The sequence below is a fragment of the Struthio camelus genome, chromosome 3, assembly GCF_040807025.1.
Source record: "Struthio camelus isolate bStrCam1 chromosome 3, bStrCam1.hap1, whole genome shotgun sequence".
In the NCBI taxonomy this organism is placed as follows: Eukaryota; Metazoa; Chordata; class Aves; order Struthioniformes; family Struthionidae; genus Struthio; species Struthio camelus.
The window spans coordinates 7,605,365-7,626,537 of NC_090944.1; the positions used below are offsets into that span (position 1 = coordinate 7,605,365).

At 53.4% G+C, this 21,173-nt stretch overlaps 1 pseudogene; it reads left to right on the plus strand.

Annotated features, from left to right (window-relative positions):
* LOC138066524 (otoferlin-like) overlaps positions 1-19,005 on the plus strand; it is a 218,273-nt pseudogene extending 199,268 nt beyond the window's left edge.
* Positions 19,006-21,173: the final 2,168 nt, after the last annotated feature.

The following is a 21,173-nucleotide window of genomic DNA, read 5'->3' on the forward strand; positions in this document are numbered from 1 at the left end:
GCGCCAGCCTACGGGTGCTGCCAGCACTGAAGTTGCAGCCTGTGGCCTGGCTCAGACAGGCCAGGCCTGGGGTCATTCACGGAAATGGGGTCATCCCTGTGGCTGCCCCTTTGCAGGGTACTGTTTTGTCCTGATTTGACAGAAGGAAGCAGATGCTCAGGCAGAGAAAATTAGACCATCAGAGCAAGGGGTGAACTCTGGGAGCTGCAAGTATCTTGGGTCAAGATCTGCCAAGCGAGTTAGACCTGTAATTCCCCTTCCTTTGGATCAGGCTTCAGATCCTAATGTGGCTCTTTCCCATCTCTTGCCCCACAAGCCATCAACCCTCTAATGGGTTTAGCCCCAGGTGCCTTCACAGTATGATCCAGTAAATATCTGTGATCCAAAGCACTGCTTGTCAATAGCATTAATACCCAATAGATGGCAGACTGCCACAGTGTCCACATCTGCATCAGAGCTGCCTCAATTCTCTGAATAAGCAGTGGGGAGAAAAGGACCTTTAAAAGACAAAATACATCTCATCTATTTTAGCCATACACCTTAGGAAGAGTCAATCGGTGCCATAAAGAGATTTCTTTTCTCTCCCCTCCCTAGTCAGGGATTCTGGGGTGCCTACCATGAAGTAAGGGAGCCTTTATGTTGTGGACATGCAATGTGACCCAAGATAAATCCCCTCATATTTTCAAAGTAACCTCCCCACTGCTCGCAGCACTGCAAAAAGTCCTGGTGCAGGAAAACGGAGATCAGTATCCTCTCTGCTCCCGTTGTTCAGAGCCTTAGGCCCTGGCTGCTACTCCTAGCTGTAGTGGTAAATGCTGTTTCTGTTCCTCCAGGTTCTCAATGAAAGCCTTTGCCCAAGCTGGGACCAGCTGCTGGTCTTTGACAATGTGGAGCTATATGGAGAAGCTCACGAAATGCGGGACGACCCTCCCATAGTTGTCATTGAGATCTATGAGCAGGACCCAGTGGTAAGATGAATCTCAGCAGAGGAAAGCATTTCTGATTCAGGTACTGAGATCACTCCTGGCAAGGCAGCTGGTGCAGCAGATGTGAGAAGAAATGTTTTTCCTGACCTGTGGAAGATGTTTCCTCCCTGTTTCCCAGGGCACAGAAGAAACTAGGAGCCTCTGCTGCTAATTGATCTCTTGCACTCGTTGGTGTCTTATGTTAGGAGCCAGAAGCAAGAGTTCAGGTGAGGCTGGAGGCAAGGATATATTACTGTAGTCTCTCCCTGTAGAGCAGTGCTCAGTCCTGGCCTCATTGCTGCCCCAACCCTGGGCCACCTCCTTCACCTTCCTTAAAGAAGTTGGTGCATTAGGAAAGGCCTCGTGGATGGAAAGGCACCAGTGAAAGGTGGCACTGAGCTTTGGTCACGTACGTGCAGCAGACTGATCCTGTTCTGCCCATACTGGGGAGTGCTGTGGGGCTAACTGTGGAGACCTTTGGTTGGTCTCTCAAGGCAGACAAGAAGCCCCGTGCTAAAAACCCGAGTGCTGTCTTTGCCTGGCCAGGGCAAAGCTGACTTGATGGGCTGCACCTTTGCCCAACCTGGGGTGAAGATGTCAGATGAACAGTACTGCCCTCCACGGTTCCCTCCGCAGCTGGAGTGCTACCAGATATACCGGGGCAACTCCACAGCAGGCGACCTGCTGGCTGCCTTTGAGCTACTGCAGGTAGCAGCTGGACAGAGCCATCCGAGACCGAGGGAGGGAAGAGAGCGGGAGGGGGTGTGGGGGAGAACCGCGTTTAATCCACGCTTCTGTTTCTGAGGTGCTGCAAAGAGTGGTTAGTTCATGCATCCTAGAAAAGCTAGCAGGGTGTAGTATAGCTACTCGCAGCTCAGTGTGAGGGCAGCTCCTGCAGAGTTATGCTGGTGTGCAATGAATGCCAGCTTCTTTCTGGCAGAGAACCCTACTAAAGCGTTGCAGCAGCACAAACTCTCTGCAACATCCCTGGGCTATGGAAGCTGTCATTGGGAGTCTTGGTTCTCTCAAGAGATGTCAATGGGAAGGTCCCAGGTAAAAGGGGTGTGAGTTCTCATAGAGGAAGATGGTGTATGCTAAGCATCTTTGACAAGGAGCTCAGGGTGGGGCTAATCTCTCTCTGTAGGTATCCCTCTCTTTCCATTGACTAGACAGAGCAGGAGATGCCTGGAGTGGTTGAAGGTGGTGGAGTAGAGACCTGCTGGCTTTGCTCAGGCTTTGAGCTGGCCAAAGCCTGTCTGTATCAGCCTGTCAGCTGCACTAGTGGGTGGGCTTGGAAGTTTGCTTTGCTGCTGAATGTGCCCTGTGTGGAAGCATAGCACCACCTCTTCTGCTCCTATGAACACCTTTTCCCAAAGTGCCTGTACTGTACAGTCAGTGGATTGCTGAATCATCTAAGACTCTACAGACCCAGTGCAGGAGAGCAGGGTGTGCCGGTTCCCCCAGTTCAAAAAAGCAGACCTTAATCCGTGATGCATCTCTTCCAGATTGGAGCTGGGGGCAAGTCAGACCTGCCTCGTGTCGATGGGCCCACAGGCATTGACAGGGGTCCCATCCTGCCAGTGCCACTGGGGATTCGTCTGGTGCTGAGTAAATACAGAGTGGAGGCAAATGCGTTGACAGCAGAGGGGTTTGTCTTGGGGCGCCAGACTTGAATGCTGCGCAGCCAGATGGCTACACAGCAGAAGGTACTGTGTTGTCATGGCCTCGACCAGATCCCATTATGAGGGCTCCATCTGTTAGGCGAGGGTGATGTAAGGCAGAAGACTCTGTCAGTGGGTGTTTGAAGGCCAGGAGGGATCTTAGAGGTTCTGATGACAAGTTAAGCACCTACAGCCAGATGTTTGGATTGCAAGGACCTGCCTGTACTAGCTGCACAGGGAGTTAAGCTGCAGCAGCCCTAAAAAAAAAAAAAAAAAAAAAAAAAAAACCAGGATGACTGGATTACTACTTGCTTTCTTTCTTAACTGTGGGCACCATAGCAAGCCTAGGAGCTGCAGTAGAGGGCACTTGGTCTGAAATTCAGAGGAATGCACATTAGGGGTGTACACCTACACCTGAAGTAGTCACGCTGACTCTCCCTTAGTATCGGTGGGAGGGGAAAAACCCAAGATTGGTAGCCTGAAGCTCATTTGACCTATCTTGGACATCAAGGACAGGATGCCTGCTGCTTCTCTCTAGTGAGATATGGTGACACATCCATCAGGGCTCCTCACCCTAGGCTGACTTGGTAGACAATGGTGATGTGGGCAATAGAGACAGTGACATTTGGTGCATGACTCACCCGGCTGTTGTAGGTGTCTCTGCTAGGAGGAGATGCTGCTGATCGGATCCCCAGGGGCTCTAAAGAGATCCTACGTCCACGTTTTGCAGACTTTTTCATCTGGTCAAAGAAATACTATTCCTCTGGTGCGCAGTGTGAATATGGCCATGGGGGGACAGGAGGTGGAAAAAGCTTGTTTCAGGGGGACTTTTAATCATGGTGTTGGTCTCTTATCCCAAGAAAGGAAAGGGGAGGAGGCAGTCATTTCCCTGTTTCTGACAAAATGCTGCCAGTGCTGAATGAAGAGCCACTGCAGATGGGCTAAACTAAACTGATGTGGTCCTGCTCTATGGAGTCTGAGGGCAGAAGAGGGCTAGGAGAGGAGTGCTGAGGGCATCGGAAAGGAGATGTTAGGCTGTTGCAGGTGAGTCATGGGGTGGTTTGTGTGGGGTCAGTGAGAGAGCATGCTGCATGCCAGAGCCGCATGGAGAAGGAAAAGAAGCTTGAGGGCTCCATTGCTGCCCAGGTGATTTTGTGTGCCGTGAGGGATCCTTGCTCCCAGGGGATGAGGAAAGCCAACTCCTTTGGCTCCAGCAAAGAGGTCTGGCAGCAGTTGGGGGCAGTTCTTCTCACCTGTATGCCTTTCCTCCTCCTGCTGCCCTAGATGTTGTTCTGGGGACTCAGAGACCTGAGGAGAGTGAACGTGGCTCAGGTGGAGCGGCCCCGTGTGGACATTGAGTGTGCTGGAAAGGGGGTCCAGTCAGCTCTCATCCAGAACTACAAGAAAAGCGCCAACTTCAGCCCTTTAGTCAAGCGGTTGGGAGTGGTGAGTGTTGCCTCTTTCCTCTGAGCCCTTGGCCAAAATCCAGGCTTGGCTGGAGCTCAAATTGTGGCTGCTGGCCCCTTGCTTCCGTGTGCCCACGATAGTAAAGGAAGTGATCTCCAGCCTAGTTGGGGATCCCCTTTCTGTGATGGCTCCCAGGCCCAGCTCTGCTGGAGTTACATGAGACCTCTTCCTCCAACATGATCTCTCTTTGAGTCCCTACTGGCAACCACCACAATAGACATGCTGTAGCCTACATGCAGCCCTTGATAACCAGGACCCCTTTGCTTCCAGGACCTCCCAGAGAATGAACTGCTTCACCCGCCCCTCCACATCCGAGTGGTGGAGTGCCGGGCTTTTGGGCGTTATACCCTAGTGGGGTCCCGTGCTGTCAGCTCCGTCTGAAAGTTCATCTGTCGCCCACCAGAGAAGAAGGCCCACCATTGGAATATGACAGGTACCAGGCTTGGGCCAAGAGGGACAGGCTGGTGTGGGTCATTGGTGGGGCACCGCACACAAGTGAGCGATACAGAAAAGAAGGGAGATGGGTAGTGGGTTGTAAGGACTATGGGCCATTGTCTGCTTGGTTGTTAAATGAATTAGGATTCAAGGTTCACATCAAGGGGTTGGGAAGCCGTGGGGGCATGAGGTCATCGTTGCCTTTTGATTGGTTTGATCCATGGGTCTCACTGTGATAACTGCCTACTCTTCCTGACACCTGTCAGACAAGAAAGCCTGGTTCACCACTAACATAGCTGTGTTTCCGTGGCTCTACAATCTCCAACTGTTCCTCAGGACTGGGAGATGAATTTGCTCAGGACAGACAGCTCAGGCTCCCGTGGAAGAGATATAGTCAATACACTTAATGCAGCCTGGAGGGCTGGACTCATCGTTGTGTCATTGCAAGTAGCTTTTCTGTCCAGGGCACGGGCCTTGTGCTCTAGACTAGACTGAATTACTTAGATCTCTGGCGATTATAACGAGAGCCTGGGATGGCTTGCTTAGGTGGAGGTGCCTTCCCTGTGGACGTTTATAGCAAGGAGACCTGAAAAGTCATGGGGACAGCAGCAAGACCAGCAGTGTTCCTGGCACTGAGGTGGCCAGTGTTTGAATCCCAACCAGTGTACTAATTTCCGTGCTTTGGTCCTTCTCTGAACAAGAGGGTCACACGCCACTCCTGTCTGAATCCTGTAGGATCGCACTTGAGCTCTCAGTTTCCACTCTGCACTATCCTTTCTCTCTTGTTGTCTGTCTTTCTCTGTCCTCTGTCCAGTTGAACTGCTCAATGGCTCTCTGGCAATGGCCATCAGAGGTCCTCCCTCTTGCCCCACGGGGGAGCTTGTTGTCAAGGTGGAACCTGAGGTTCCCATCAAGAAGATGGAGACCATGGTGAAGCTGGAAGCTGTGAGTATCCGTGTGTCAGCACTACTTTAGCATGTCTGTCTTCACTGCATTGTCAATAACTGGGTGATCCCCCCGCAAGCAGAGGCCACCTTGTGCTGTTGGGCATGTAGTTGGACTGATGCCTGGAATTAAAGGCCTTGGGGTCATAGTTAGTTGCACTAATCAGTCACGTCCTGTCCTGTCCTGGCTGAACTCAGCTGGTGCTTGCTGCCCCAAGACAGCCTGTCCTGGGCTAAGAAAATGAGGTATTTGTACGTTTTCCTGTGAAGACAGTTAAATAGGAATGAGCCCCCATGAGCATAACCCTGCCCCTATGTTGCTCTGTCTGAACCATCGTTCTGTGAATGGTGCAGACTCGAGATGCATGCACCTCAGATGCATGTGGCACGGGGCTGATCCAGGCACACACAGTCATCCTGATGCAGGCAGAGCCCTCTAGACCTACTGGGTCTGCCCTGAAAAATCAGCAGTCTGCACATGGGACAAGCAACGTGTCCCCGAGGAGTCAGACTTTGCTCACGTGTTGAATAAGCCTGTCACCGTTTTCTTGCCCAGAATGGAAATTGGAGCACCCTCCTGTAGCTGTCTACTCCAGAGCGCTCTCTACCAAAAGAAATGCCTGTCTCTCTACAGGAAGCCCTTTGTAGGGACATGTCCTCCTCTGCAGGCAAGCAGCATGTGTGCATGAATGTGCCTATGGGCACATTGCGGGCTCCAAATGTGCATGCATATCCATGGCCCCTCATGGACACATTTACAGAAAGACCACAGCACATACAAAGCCACTTCTGCACAGATGCACATGTGCATAAACACACACACACATGTACAACCCACAAGTCCTTGGTGGATTTAGAAATGCACCTCTACCTAGAGTTCCTAGCAGGTGCACAAAAAACTCTTGTCACTTGCATTTGCATTCACAAGGAGTCTGTTGGCCCAGCTGTGTTCAAGAGGACCCCCAGAGCATGTGTGCATGTGTGAAAAGCCCTGGCATGCACATGCTTGTTGGCTTCGGGAAATGTACCACAAAAACTTGCAAACCTCCTTAGCTAGACAAAAAGAAGCTCCAAGGGAGCAAAGCAGTCTTTATCCATACTGAAGGCCCAGGTATCTTTCCAGGCCCGTGCTCTCATTGTTTGGGATTGGGGTTCTTCATTAGCAGAGCTCTCCCAAGAGGAGATGGGTTTGATGTGTCCCAGCAGACGTCTCCCTTGTATGTAGAGCTTCCCAGCCAGGGCTGTTCCTTCAAGGCCTTTGCTTCCTGCAACCGTGGGGAGCTGTTTGTGACTTCTCGCAGCTCACTGTGCACGTGTGTGTCTGTGTGCCTTTGTACTCTGCTGCCTGTTGGCGGTGCAGTTGCCCACTAGCCTGCTGTTCCCTCTCCCTGTTCCCTTTTAGCCCTGGCGGCAGAACTCGGATGCAGTGGTGAAGGTGGAGGTGGTAAGTGACGGATCTGCTTCCGAGCATAGTTGGGCTGGGAGGAGCAGGAGAGACAACACCCTGCGAGTGTGCATGATGATTATTCCCACCACAACTATGTGGTTGTGGTACCACCTCCCAAAGGCTTAATGGTGAGGCACTGAGCGGGCTCAGGATACCTTGCTGGGACAGGGGGGCCTGGTACCATGTAAGCTTCAGGTGCTTCAGCCTGGGAAATGCATGAGTGAAAGGGATGGTGGAAAAGGGATGAGGACATCTCTGGTTTAGGACTCTGACACTGTCTCTCTGGAGCCTTGGGCAGCTCCCTTTGCTACTCAGAGCCTGTTGTAAAAGGTGGCAGGTGCTAATGATACAGGGTTCTGCCTTCTCAAGGGATTTACCTATCACCTTGGCCCTTTGAGAGACATCTTGCTTCCATCTGATCCCTCTTCTTCTCTGTCTTTGCTTCCTTTGTTCCTGCAGTCTGAGGAAGAGAAGGAGAAAAGGAAGAAGAAGAAGAAAGGAGGAGGAGGAGAGGAAGGAGAAGAGGAGGAGCCGGATGAGAGCATGCTGGACTGGTGGTCCAAGTATTTTGCTTCAATTGAGAGCAGTGGAGGGGTGCATGTAGGGGGGTGCAGGAAGATGTTCCCTGCCTGCAAGGTCTCGGCTATTTCCAGCAGAACAGCACAGTCCCAACATCTGTTGGGACAGCACAGCAGTGGACTGCTTTTGAAATGCAAACAGTGCCCATTCCCAGCACTAAGGCTGGGACCACTGGCCTAAGGAAGGAGGGGAAGTATGTGTATTGAAGTCCCCATCCCCGGTGTGAAAAATGGGGTGGTAGAAAAGCAGCGATCAGCTGCTGTTTCTGCCTATTGCCTCCCTGATCATTGCCGAGCTGGTAAGGGGCACGTGGGCTTGCACCAGCCAGGTGCTCATTCCGTTTCCCTTTCTGGTACCAGCCCAGTCGTCTTCCCAGTGTCTCAGCTGCGAACTGCCCAAGTGCACAAGGATGCCATGCAAACATAGACACGTCCTCCTGCCCCATCCGCTGCGAGAGAGACTCCCTCGCACACAGTCCTGCTCATGGCTGAGCCCTGCCTTTGTGAGAATTCCTGCTCACGTACCAGTGCTGAAAAATTGTACAGTGAGGGAGAGGGTGTTTCTTTTCTCCTGTGGGGCCTGATCCTCCGCTGTTACACAGAACCACCTAAAACTAAAGGCTCTTTGCACTGGCAACATCCCTGGCCTTGGGAACTGCTCCTTGGATACCCTAGAGCCATCCCCACTTGCCTGGGCTCTGTCCAGCTTCCTGGATGGACACACAATTTAAACAAGTGCAAGAGAGGTAAAAGTGCTTTAGCTGTCAATAGGCTGTTCTTGCAGACACCGGGGCAGCCTTGTGGCCAAAGGCTTGGGGCCATGCTGCTTTTCTCGCCAGCCTTGCCTGACTGTCAACCAGGCTTTCACCTGGCAGAGCTGAACAGGGTTTCTTTTCCTTGAGTGTACTTATTTTGTGTCTCGTTTGTATTCAGAGCACAGTTATTTAGCAGCGTCACTGTTGAAGACTGTGTTGAACAACTTTGATTTCTCCAGTTTGGCTAGATCCTAGCTCCCTGCTCAAAGGAGAAAGGGAGAGCTGCGACCCCTAAGCTAGGCACTTTCAATGAGCACAGAGAGCTCAGTGCAACTGGCCACTCGTTGTTCATTTCGTTTCTCCCCCAGCAACTTTGGCAGCAGGAAGCAGCTGCAGCAGAAGCAGAGGAGGAGGAGGGAATGGAGACTGCTGAGGGTGAGCTGTTTGCAAGCAAGGGAGGAAACGGGGCAGGGAAGGGTAGGACCAGAGTTCCTTTTGGTGCTTGGGCACCCAATTCCGAGCATGCAATTGCTCTTCTGCTCAGTCAGATACTCGTGCTGTGTTGCATATCTCCAGGCGGGATCAATTTTTGTGAATGCAGACCTGGTATGGATTGTGTTGGGCTGACGTATCAGGCTGCAAATGCCAGGGGACTCCCAGTCCGAGTGTGGCATTGTGGCAGCCTCCAGCTCATCCCTGCTGGAAGGAAGGCTGTGTGGAAGTAATGAGATTAGTGACTAGGATCTGTGTTATTGACTGAAGGCATTTTTGTGCCTTCAGAAGTTAGTAGTCGCATCCCCTTGCCCATGCGTTTATAGAGCTGCAAGGCTGTGTGCTCAAAGTCTATTGAGAACACCAAGGCACAGATACTTTAATATCACATTTGCAGGGTTTTCCCTCGTCACCATGAGGGAGGCTTTATGGAGGCCTCCTTTTGCCCCAGTTTTGCCAGGGAAGAGTCCACTAGGCAAGATGTTTGGGATCCATCTAACCTGACTGCTTTTATCTTCAGTGTAAAGCTGAAGAGTGATCTGTTTTAAAAAAAAAAAGTGTAATCTGGAAGTGTAGTCTGTGATCTAAAGCTGAAAGTGTAGTCTGTGTTCTGGTTTTCTAGGATGGGCAGTAGAGAAAGCTATGCCTTTCAGGGCCAGTTCTCTGACCTATTTTAGATACTGTCCTGAGATGAAGTGTGCCCTAAGAGCGTTTTTCTCTCAAGGAGTCTGGGGGACAGTAGCTCAGATGGGGCATTGCAGATGCCTCAAGCTGGGTGAGGCCAATTTCATACCAAGAGTACTATGGGCTGTGAACATGAGTGAGCTGGGACCTGCTGTCCAAGGGTGACCTTGTCCACCCTGCAGGCTCTCTGGCAGTCCCTGGTAAGCAGGGCTGGTGAGTGTTTCCCTGAGGAGCCATGATTGGCCAGCTCAGTCATGAAGACTGAGATGGGAATGGGCAGAGGGAGAAGGTTAGGAGCCTCTGCGTAGGGGCTCAGCAAAGGGCCACCCTATGGACTAAATGGGCAGTGGAGTAAAGAAGGGTAGCAGCAGATAGCACTGAGTTCCCAGCGCTGCCTGCTTCCCCTGCTCTCCATAGATCGTGAATTCAGAGGAGAGGGGGTGGTTGTCCTGTTCGTGCAGACTCCATTAGGTGGGAAAAATAGAGAGTCTGGCTTCTGTTGGAAGACTAGCCTTTGTATCATGAGAAAGATGAGGCCAGGTGCTGCTGAGCTTGGCGATGACTCTGAGCAGCTTCTGCCTGGGCTTGCTGTAGTAGCAGAGCTGTTGGGGGGGTGTCCTTGTATGCCTCCTCGTTCTCTGTCAGTCATTCTGAGCAGGGTTCATTTTCCCCTTTTACACTGCCCTTCCTTCCTGCTTTCCTCTTCCACATTAAAGGTTTATCTGTTGTCATCTGTCTGTTCTCATCTGCCTTGCGCAGCAGCCATGAAAGCTGGCGGGATAGAGGCAGTGAGGGCTGGGGATTGCACATGAGTGGGAGAAGCGTGCAGTGTTGTGCAGCCTCCTTTGAGCATGCCTTTCTAGGTAGACTGTACTGTGTCCTTGGCTGGTGACTGCTCTGAAGAGAGAGAGATCGTAAGAGCCTGTTGTTGCAGCTAGTCATTGGCGTCACCCTTGAAGAGCAGCAGTCTGTGCTTTGGCACTGAGCTTCAAGCATTGTCACCTCAGCCACACCTAGGCAGGGGTTTTGCTCTGCAAGCTGCGCACATGTCAGGGGTCTAGGCACAGGAAGTATTCTCTTCCATGGGCGCACCTAGCAGGGCCCAGCCAGGTGCCCTTGATGTTTTTCACTCCCTTCTCTTTTCTCCAACGCCATTGCTGTCAGCTTCAAAGGACGTAGCCTCATGGCAGCAGGAATCACAGCCATCACTGTATGTAGTTCTTGGAGGGGTTTGTCCCACACAATGCAGCTGGAACCAGAAGTACTTGCAGGAATTACAGGGGAGAAAAAACCAAAGGTGGGGGGAGCTATGATTTGCTCTCTGTAACTGCACTGAAGGATCAGGCAATCGTGTAGCTTAATGAGTAGTATGAGAAAGGCATCAACTTGGTCTTGAGAGTGGAGGAAGAAGTTCTAAGTTGGTGAGAACACCCTCCCCACGGTGGAATCAGAGTCTACAGCTATAGTAGGAGATGGATCAGGGCCAGGCATTGCCCATCAGCAACCCAAACCAGGACCCTGGCGCCAGGCCTGGTGCCAGGGCTCCAGGCCAATGTGCCCAGCCCCATCCCACTGCTGGGCAGGGGCAGGGAATAGCCTGGGGCAAGGCTATCCCATGGGCAGTTTGGATGGGCCCTGGGTGGGGGAGAGCTTCCTGTGGGCCATAGCCAGCCTGGCCAAGACTCAGTGCAGGAAAGGGCCCTGGTTCAGGTTAGTGGTCCATGGACTTTACTGTATTATAATCTGTGACTCTGGGCCTGAGAAGGAATTTGAACCCGGATTATACACATAAGGGGAATAGCTACACAGCCCATTCAGCTGAGGTTCCCTCCTATACATGATCAGTTTGGGAAGGTGCTTATGTCATCAAGGTCTGACCCAATGACCTGGAGATCCCTTTGCATCCTAGAGAATTGGTCACTGGGAACGGTGATGTCCATGATCTCTTTGATTGTCCTTGGGTAACCACTGGATCTTATCTTTTTTTTTTTTTTTTTTTTTTTTTTTTAAACTGCTCCCCTCTAATTTTGTGTCATCACAGGTCTTCAACAAAGAGCTGGAAAGAGAGTTTGATAACTTTGAGGACTGGCTGCACACCTTCAACCTGCTCCGTGGAAAGACCGGGGACAATGATGACAACGCCAACAGAAGAGGAGCGGCTAGTGGGGAGGCTCAAAGTGAGTGTGGCTGCTGAGTTGGGTCAGGGCAGGGACAGCTTGGGAAAGGCTTGCCTATAGGGTTCTCTCCTGAAGGTGCATTAGCTGAAAGGAGGTTGGATGTAAGAGAGACCAATTTGCATTGACTCAACCACATCTCCTTGCAGGGGAGGGTAAGCCTCCAAGGATAGCCCCAGGAGTCAGATGCCTCCACAGAGTGCATTGCAGAGGGCAGTCCTTTGCAGCAACCAGATCTTTCGTGATTCCTACAGAAGGCCAAGGGCAAAGCAGATCCTCTTTATCACCCGCTGTGGATATAAGCCATGCCTGGAGTTATCTTTGCAGACTATTTTTCACCAGTAGCACGGAGCTGCCTGCCATGTTGCACCAATGCATGCAAGTTAAACTCTTGCTGGAGGGAGTGATCAGACGGTCAGGGAGCATGGAAATGAACTGTTTCACGTGGTAGTTCCTGGATTTCCCAGCCCCTGCCTTGACAGCACCTTTTATTTCCATTGCTCTTGGTTTTCTGCCAGTTGTATTCCTGGAATTCCCTGCCTGTGAGCACCTTGCTAGTCTGATTCCTCTGCAGGTGTCCTTCACGTTGTCCAGTTGCTCTGCTCAGGGTTGTATCCTCTGCAGGGGGTGCTTGTGAGGCAGAGGAAGCTTCCAGACCTCGCCTGTCTACTACAGCACAGGGCTAGAAACAAGGAGAGAAAGTGGGCTCTCAGGAAGGGTGGTTTGGGATGGGTCTGCTCGCTCTGAGCCTCGGGAGCAGCAGGACTACTGAGGCCGTGCACTCCCTTGTGCTAGGGCTCCATCTGTGTCTACAAAGTGCCGCTCCGTGATGATATGGGCAAGGAGGCAGGATACGACCCCGACTTGGGCATGTTCCAGGGGATCGCCAGCAATGACCCCATCAATGTGCTGGTCCGAGTCTCTGTTGTTCGGGTGAGTATAACCATGTTGTATGCCAAGGCGTGATGCTGTGTTCCCTTACAGTGCTCGCACCCAGAGCTGGTGCTGAAGCTGCAGAGAAGTTGACTTTTAGTTCTTGGTGCTGTTGGTGCCAGCATCCACCTGATAGCAGATGGCAGCAAGGTCAAGGATGCAGCATGAGGACTAAAGCAGCTCACTGATGGGCCCTTGAAAGGGGCGTCTTCCTAGCTTTGTGCTCTCCCCATTGGGAGAGTCTCACGCTGACAGAAGGAAGACATTGCATTCCTCAGCATCCATGCTAGGCCAATTTTACCCAGCTAGACTGTGTCCTTGGGCCCCTTTTGCCCATCCCCGGGGGCTGGGATGCAGAGGCAGTATTTGCATCCTCGTGGGAATCTCTTGCACTCCTGTGCTCAGTCGACTAGTGTTTGGCTCCAAAGCACAATGAAAGTGGAGACAATTTCCTCTGATCTCCGAGGGCCGTAGCTTGGATGTGAAGAGCAGGGCAGGCAGCTGCAGGAAAGCTGAAGCCAGAGAAAGCTCTAGTTGCTGAAGCAGCCTGGAAAAAACAGAGGTTTATCTGCAATGCAGCCAGGGGCAGCCATGCTCAGTAGTGCCCCGTGTGCTGGAGTTGAGACATTCCTCCGGAGGGGCTGAAGGGAGGATTTCAATAGCCTTGAAAACACCAATGCACCCTTCCCTGTGGGGAAAATGGAGCAGGAAGGGCTATGGCTCTGGTCGCTCTGTTTTGGCAGGGATAAACGTGAGCTCCAGTCAAGTTACACATGGACACATCAGCCCATGTATGTCTTCACACGTGCACTGGAGAGCACCTGTATGAGTGCCTGTGTCTGTAGGAAGATGCTGTATTTCAGCAAGGTTCTGCTGATGTATCATCCTCGGGATTTAACGCAGCTCCCCTCCCTTTGCCAGGAGTTTCAGCATGTAACACGAGCTGACGGTGTGGCCTGTTAGCTCTGAAGAGCATCCCTGTGTTGCTTGGACAAGTGCTAGGTGCTATAGAGGAACAGCACAGAGAAAGCCCCCTCTGCCCCCCCCTACCCCCCCCCCCCCGCAACAGGAGCAGACCGGAGGGTGCTGGCACTGAAGATGGCAGGAATCTCGCAGTTCCACAGGAGTCCCTGGCACTTGCAGCCATGTGATGTGATTGTGGCCACAGGGCTGCCTTTCTCTGCCACTGTCTTCCAGTCCTCTTCTAGCCCGTCCACACTGCAGCTGCTTCCAGTTCAAGGAAACTGGCTTCTGCTTTTCCTCTGCCAACTCCCACGGGAGCTGGTTTATCTATCAGCACAATTCCCAAGCGAACCGAGTGTGGCTGGGAAACCCCAGTTGCCTGCACACCAAAGGCAATGCTGAGAATATCTTACAGGCTCCAAACTTGCTGGAGTCCTAGGAAAGGCAGTGATGCCCGATGAAGTGACTGGGACACAAGAGCAGGTAGAGCCTTTGGAGCTGACTTCTGAAGGCAGGGGAAAATTGTCCTGTGTTTCCAGGAGGGTGGCCCGGTTGGGTAAGGTGGGGAAATGAGGAAAAGAGCTGGCTTCAGACTGTTTTGCAGGGCCAACAGACCCGCATTGTAACCACAAATGTACCTGAGACTAAGGCTGTGCTGTCTCCTAGAGCCTTTGGCTTGGGCCATGCAGCAGTTCAGAGCAGATGAAGGTAAAAGTCCCTTTGTTGCTCCTCTGACCCTGCCTGGGCTGCCTCCGAGCTGAGGCACCATTTCCCTCTGTGTTCCTGTCCTGTTGGTCCCTAGGACAAGACGGCTGCGAGAGAGCCGTGCAGTTGGCGTTCCTGCCGCCCTGTTTCCTGCAGCATCATCCCATTCCCTTCTGCCCACCCCATCTCCTCCTGCCCCTTCCCTCTGTTCCCCCCTCTGTGCCTCACCTCCTGGTCTCCCTTCCTGCTGCCAGATATGAGCTTAGAGTGATAGTGTGGAGCACAGACGAGGTCATCCTGGAGGATGATGACTACTTGACTGGTGAGAAATCCAGGGACATTTTTGTCAGCGGGGTGTGTACGATGTGGCTGGCCAGTGCCACCACTTCCACTTCTCCTCGAGGTGGGGTCCTGGTGCTCACTTAGGCCCCAGGGCTGGTTTTGGAGAGGGGGGTTCTGTGATGCAGCTAGGAAGGGTTTCCCCATGGGGAGGGCCAGGTGGTGCCAGTGCTGCTGTTATGTGCTGTGCTCTGTCTCTGCCTCTGTGTCTCTCTTGCTGGCTGCTTGACCTACTGTGTGTGTCTGTCTGCTGCCTGGCCTGGTTGCCCAGCTTTGAGCTGCGGGTCATTATCTGGAACACGGATGAGGTGGTTTTGGAAGATGATGCTTTCCTGGTGGGAGAGAAGATGTCTGACATCTATGTCAGGGGGTAATGGCCGAGGTCTTGCTGCTTGCTCCCTTCTGCCCCTCTCCCCTTGGACAGGACCTGAGTGCGGGCTGTTCCTCTACTCGTCTGTGCCTCAGGTCTGCTTCCCGACATTCATAGCTCCTGGCAGGCACAGTGCTTCCGTCCCCCTTGGCTCTGGTCTTGGTGTCCCCAGTTGGCTCTTCATTGGCTCTTCAGCCCAACACGCCTCCACTTCCAGCATCTGGATCCAAATTCCAGGTAGCTTCCTGGTGGTGACCCTCTCTCTGCTTCTCTCTCATCCACCGCTTCCAAAACTCCCCTGTTTTAGAGACAAGAGAACCCACACCTTCACATACCAATTCTTTACAAGACATTTCTCTCCTGAGCTGCCAGGATACAGCTAAATCGGGGGGGGGGGGGGGGCGTGGGTGGAGAAGGTTATTTGATCTCAGACCCCACTGACCCTCCCCATATTCAGCATGGGGCAGATGGTACCTGTGGACCATCTCTGAGTGAGCCCTGGCCCACGACTTACCTTAACGTGCTTGTGAGTCCCTTTTCTCCTGTCCTCATATAGCAGGGCTCTGAGACTGGCCCTCAGCATGGGCTCCGCCAAATTTGGTCCCCAGATTTCCCTTTCCCGTCCCTGCGGAGCTGCCTGAACTGTCCTGCTTCAGCAAGAGTCGATTTGGATTTCCCAGATACTTTCATTCATTTTGAATTGACACGCACAGGTTAAGATGCAACTAGATCATAGCGCAATGTGCAGCAGGCAAGAAAACAAGCTTTCTCCAAAGGCTTAAACCCTATGTCATGGCAAAGAGGCATGAGGAGGAAGGTCAGATTAGTGTAGCAGAATCTAAGGCTGATGGCTGACATCACACCATGCAGTGACTTCCCACAGCTCTGCTAAACTGCTCACTGCTTCCCAAAAGCTACCCTGAGCTTTTGGGCCAGGTCTCCTTGTCTTGCACCTCATGCTGCTCTTGGAGAACGTGTTCCATTTTCTATGTCTGGTCCTGTTTGCAGAGTGCAGTGGAGGGTTGTTTAGGGCAGTGCATGCAGTGCCTGCCTCGGCATTCCCAGTGCCATGCTGCACAGAGGGCAGGTGCCCTTGGAGCGATGAACTTTTAACATGCTGGCAGGACCCATGCTCTCTCATGCCGTTGCTGCATACTGGCAGGCGTGTGAAATTTGTGTCTGTGTACATGTGCGTGAGGGGGACAAGGTCTTGTCACTGTCTGTTTCAAGGCCGGTAAGTAGGTGGTTTATGCATGGGTGGCTTTTCTGCGATGACTCTGAATCTGAAACGTGAGAGGCCTTCCCTTTGTGCTTGGGGTGGGATTGCTTGCCCTGTGTGTTTTGCAGGGCAGAGCGGGAGTGTCAGCATGCTCAGAGGCCAGGGGAACAACCCTGTACTAAGTGTCTAAGCACGGACCCATGTCCCTGCTGGCTGCAGCCCCTCAGGACCAAGAGACTCACACAAATCTGAGAGTTCCCTGAGGAACAGAGGTGTCCTGTCATGTCGAAGAAGCTGAGGAATATTCATAATGCTCCTTCCAGCAAGCTCTGCTCCAGACTTCCCAGCAGTGCTGCCTGCTCCTTTCCATCTCTTGAACATCCCCCTGCCCAGAGAAGGACCCCGATAACCAGCTTGCATGTTGCTCCCTCAATCAGCCTGTTCCCTCTAGGGCCCTCATGCCCATGTTGTCTCTTGGCGAGGCTGACATGGTGATTTGAGCAACCCTAGCCCACTGCTCGTTACTCTTGAGTCCTTCCAGTGTGTCCATGCCTTGCTGGCCTGGAGACATGCCAGCTGTATGCGCAGGATGGCCCTGTGCCCTCTCCTCCCTCCTGCTAATATGTGCCACCCCTCTCATCCCTCTGGGCCCTGCAGGTGGCTGAAGGGCCAGCAGGAGGACAAGCAAGACACACATGTCCCTTACCCCTCACTCACTGGCGAGGGCAACTTCAGCTGGCGCTCCACCTTTCCCTTTGACTACCTGATGGCAGAGAAGAAGATGGTCAACTCCAAGAAGGAGTCTATGTTCTCCTGGGATGAGACTGAAGACAAGCTCCCTGCTCGCCTCACCCTGCAGGTCTGGGATGCCGACCACTTCTCGGCCGACGATTTCCTCGGTAAGAGGGGAGGGCCAGCTGAGCTGGGGTGACAGGGAAGCTGGAGGGATAGGGGGAGGTTACATGGCTGATGGAGCAGGAAGGCATGTGGGATGAGGCAAGGTTTATGTAGGAACAGACCCTGGAAGGACAGCCCTGGTCTTTAAGCCAATTGTGTCCTACAAACGCCTTTGGATGCTGCAGGTAAGAGCAGTTAGGCTAAGAGGCCTTGTCTTCATGCTGCTGTTCAAAGGCTGCTCCTGTAGCAAAGGCATTAGCTTTTTCCCTTAGGTGCCTGTCTGGGAGCTCTATGCCCAAGCTAGTTTTGGAGTGCAGGGTGGCTGGAAGCCGTGGGCAGATGTTTGAGAGGGTGAGAGGAGGTGGGGACGTGACCCAAAAAGCAGGCTATAGTGGAGAGATCGGAGGATGCATGGCCATAGATGTGTGGGAGGATGCCAGGACACACAGCTCAGAAATGCTTGCCAGGGCAGGAAATGTTGGCCCAGCCCGCCTCCAGCCAAAGACTCACAGTTGAGGGGTGCCACCATGTATCCTTCGCCCTCTCCTACCAGGGGCAATCGAGCTGGACCTGAAGCGCTTTCCCCGGGGAGCTAAGACTGCAAAGCAGTGCAGCATGGAGATGGGGACAAATGAGGCAGAGCTGGCCATGGTTTCCCTCTTCAAGCAGAAGCGAGTGAAAGGCTGGTGGCCGTTTGTGGCCAGGGATGAAAACGATGAGCTGGAGATGACGGCAAGGATGGGGAGAAGCGGGGGGATTTTCTGTCCTGGGGACTGCATCCTCTGTGTACATGGAGGCCCCTTTGCAGAGCTCCTTCATGCCTGCCTCTGCTACATGGGGCCCCCTCTGCTCACCATGTCGCTGGCTGGCACCGTCTCTGGGGCCTGCGGTGGAGAGCGTTGCCCATGTCTCAGCAGGCCTCTCTCTGCTCCCTGCAGGGAAAAGTTGAAGCTGAACTACAGCTCCTGAGAGCAGAGGAGGCAGAGAAATCGCCTGCTGGGCTGGCTCGCAATGAGCCTGACCCACTGGAGAAACCCAAGTAAGTAGGAGACGCCTCTCCCCCAGCAGATGCCTGGATTTGTGGGAGATGCTGCGTCGGGTGGTTCCCGGGGAGGTAGCCAGGCAGGGGAAGGTTAGAAAGGGGTCACTTATCTGGGGATGTAGGAATGAGGGCTGCGGGCAGGGTAAAAGGGGCAGAGTCACCTCTCCTGGTTCATTCCAGTGCCCTCTATTTACTTCCCTGCCTTTCCTTAGTCTCTTCCTTCTCTCCCTCCCTTCCTAGCTCCAGCCTCCCACCTCTTCTTCCTCCCCTCTGGTACCCGTTGCCAGGACATCAGCTTCATCTGAGCACCCCTCCCTCCACCCCCCACTCAAGTCCCTGCACTCCTTCTGGGACAAATTCTGCTGGCTCCTCTTGGAAACCCTCCTGATCCTCAAGGTCAGGCTCTTTCACTGCGTGAAGGGTTATCCAAGGAAGGAGATTGTGGGCTCTCTCACAGTGCCCCTCTCCATTGCCAGCTGGGCTTGTAAAAGGAAAGTCAAGGCTGTGCCAGGGTGCGAGCAGACTGCGGTGAGCCGGGGAGGATCATGCACTTGGGCAGCCACAGGAAAGCCACATCTGGGTGGGGATGGTTGCTGTGGCCCCAACCCCGAGAGAGCCTGCTGCACCCTGGAGTGGCTGGGTGGGACACAATGCTGCCGCCGCATTGGCTCACATGTTGGTTGTATTGCTTGTTGTGCCTGCCCTCCCTTTCTGTGGCCATGGCATTCATGACAGATGCTTGCTTCCCCAACAGCCGCCCAGACACATCCTTCATGAGGTTCCTCAACCCCCTCAAGTCCATCAAATGCCTCACCTGCACCCGCTACAAGTGGCTCATCATCAAAATAGTGTTGGCCCTGCTGCTCCTCATCCTGCTGGCCCTCTTCCTTTACAGCATGCCAGGCTACATGGTCAAGAAGCTCGTGGGAGCATGAAGCAAAGGGGCCACCCCCACACGCCTAGCCCAGCGCCACCGCCTGCCCCAGCCCCATGCCCTTCTCCTCGCCTCTGCCTTGCAGCAACCTTGAGGGACATCTCCTCCCTGCTGCTGTGCCTCCTATTTTGCGTTTCTGCTTTGTGGATCCCTTTCTTGGCTTTACTCTCAGAGCAGTGGGGTTGGAGAAGGCCTCTGGTCCCCAGGCTGTCCTGTGTCCCTCACCTGGGCTGGCAGAGATGCGTGGCTGGCTACTCTGGGTCACCCGTGCTGTGGGTCCCAGATGCCTTGACCCACTGGGGGCAGAGGTCGGTGCCCCGTCTGGGCAGCTCTGCTCCTCTGCCCCAGCAGAAAGCAGAGGGAGCACTAGGGTTGCGTTGCTGGAGCTGTGGGAATGCTGCCTAAATGCTTGTTCACAGGACACGTTAAAAGCAGTCATGAACCAGTGACGTGGGGCAGAGCAGCCAGGGCTTGCTGGGAGCACGCCAGCCCCTCGGGCTTGGGGACAAGGCACAGAGCAGCCCCAAAGCCTGGCCTCCATGCCAGCACTGCCGCTGCCCCCCTCCTAGCCCTGAAGGTCACTGCCCCTGACTGCAGGGGCTGATGCCACCACAGGGCACGCCAGCCACCCTGCCCCAACAGCAGTTGAGACTTGGCAGAGCCCTTGGGCTCTGCAAGGGGCAGACTGGGCTGCCCCATCCCCAGGAAGGCAGATTTCCAGCAGCTCAAGCATCTTTCTAAGGCCACTGAAAGCAGCAGTGGTGGTGGGACTTGCCTGAAGGCTCCCATGGAGCCACGTTCTCTGGTGCAGTGTGAGCTCAGCGTGGTCTGCTGGTTTGCCTATTTATTTTGTACTGACCACTACTTCTTGGGGCTGGGGCTTTTCTTGCTGTGTATATTGGGGGAGGGAGGGAAGGTCTCTTTCTTCAGCCCACTGCAATATAAAGCTGTTGAAGATCCACCTTTCTCAGCTTCAAGTGTGCAAGGCCCTTACTCACTACCTGGGGAGCTCTTGGGGTTGTTTTTAGGATGATGTTGTTTTGGTTTGTCAATAAAAGTTGGTTTAAGCTCTTCCAGAAGAGCTGCTGTCTGCCACTGCCCTCTGTTACCCAGCCACACGTGCCCTGGGGGTTCACTTCCAGCCCCGAGCACAGATTGGACCCCCCAGGGCGGAGACCCGTTGCCCACTAGGCTGTGGACATATATACCAAATGCCACCATAGACTCGAGAATAGTTTATGTGGTCAGGGACCTGTGCAGATCTTCTAGTGCAACCGTGCTGCTTGAAGCTTGGCCAGCTGGAGCAGCTTGCTCATGGTCATGTCCAGTCAAGTTTGTATTCTCTACAAGAATGGAGACGCCACGGACTCTCTGGGGAACTCATTGCAGTGTTTAACCACCCTCACAGTAAAGAAGTATTTTCTGATCTTTAAGTGCAATTTCCTGTATTTCAGTTTGTGCCACTTGCCACTTGTCCTGTCATTCAGCATCACTGAGAGGAGTCTTGCTCTCTCTTCTTTACTCCCCCTCCCCAATCACATACTAAGATGATCCCCCAGAGGCTTCTCCTCTCCAGGCTAAACAGTCCCAGCTCTCTCAGGCTCTCCTTGTCTGACAGATGCTCCAGTGCCTTAATCATCTTCGTTGCCCTTTGCTGGATTCACTGCAGGAGCTCCGTGTGTCTCTTGTACTGGGGAGTGCAGAACTGGACACAGTACTCCAGGTGTGTCCTCAGCAGTGCTGTGTGGAGGGGAAGGACCACCTCCGTCGACCTGCTGGTAAAGCTCTTCCTAATGCAGCTCATGATGCTGTTGGCCTTTCCAGCTTTGGAGTCGATTGGCCCCAGCCTGTATTGGTGCATGGAGTTGTTCCTGCCTGGCTGCAGAACTTGGCATTTCCTTCTGCCCCACCCTGGGCTTGGAGTTTGTGCAAAGCTGAGGGTGCTGCTCTAGTGGTGGCTGCAAGGCCTGGATCACCCTCCAGCAAAGCAGATCAGGGATGCTGCTCCTCGGTGCCCTCCAGTGCTTGGCCTTGCAGCCAGGGTTTGGGTGAGAGCAGTGTCAGGTGGGACCTGGGGGTGCCCTGGCAGACCAGGTGTGTGGAAGTGATGTCGCCATGGCATCACAATGCCGGGGTCTTTCTGGAGGTGGGGCTGGGGGAAGTGCCGCT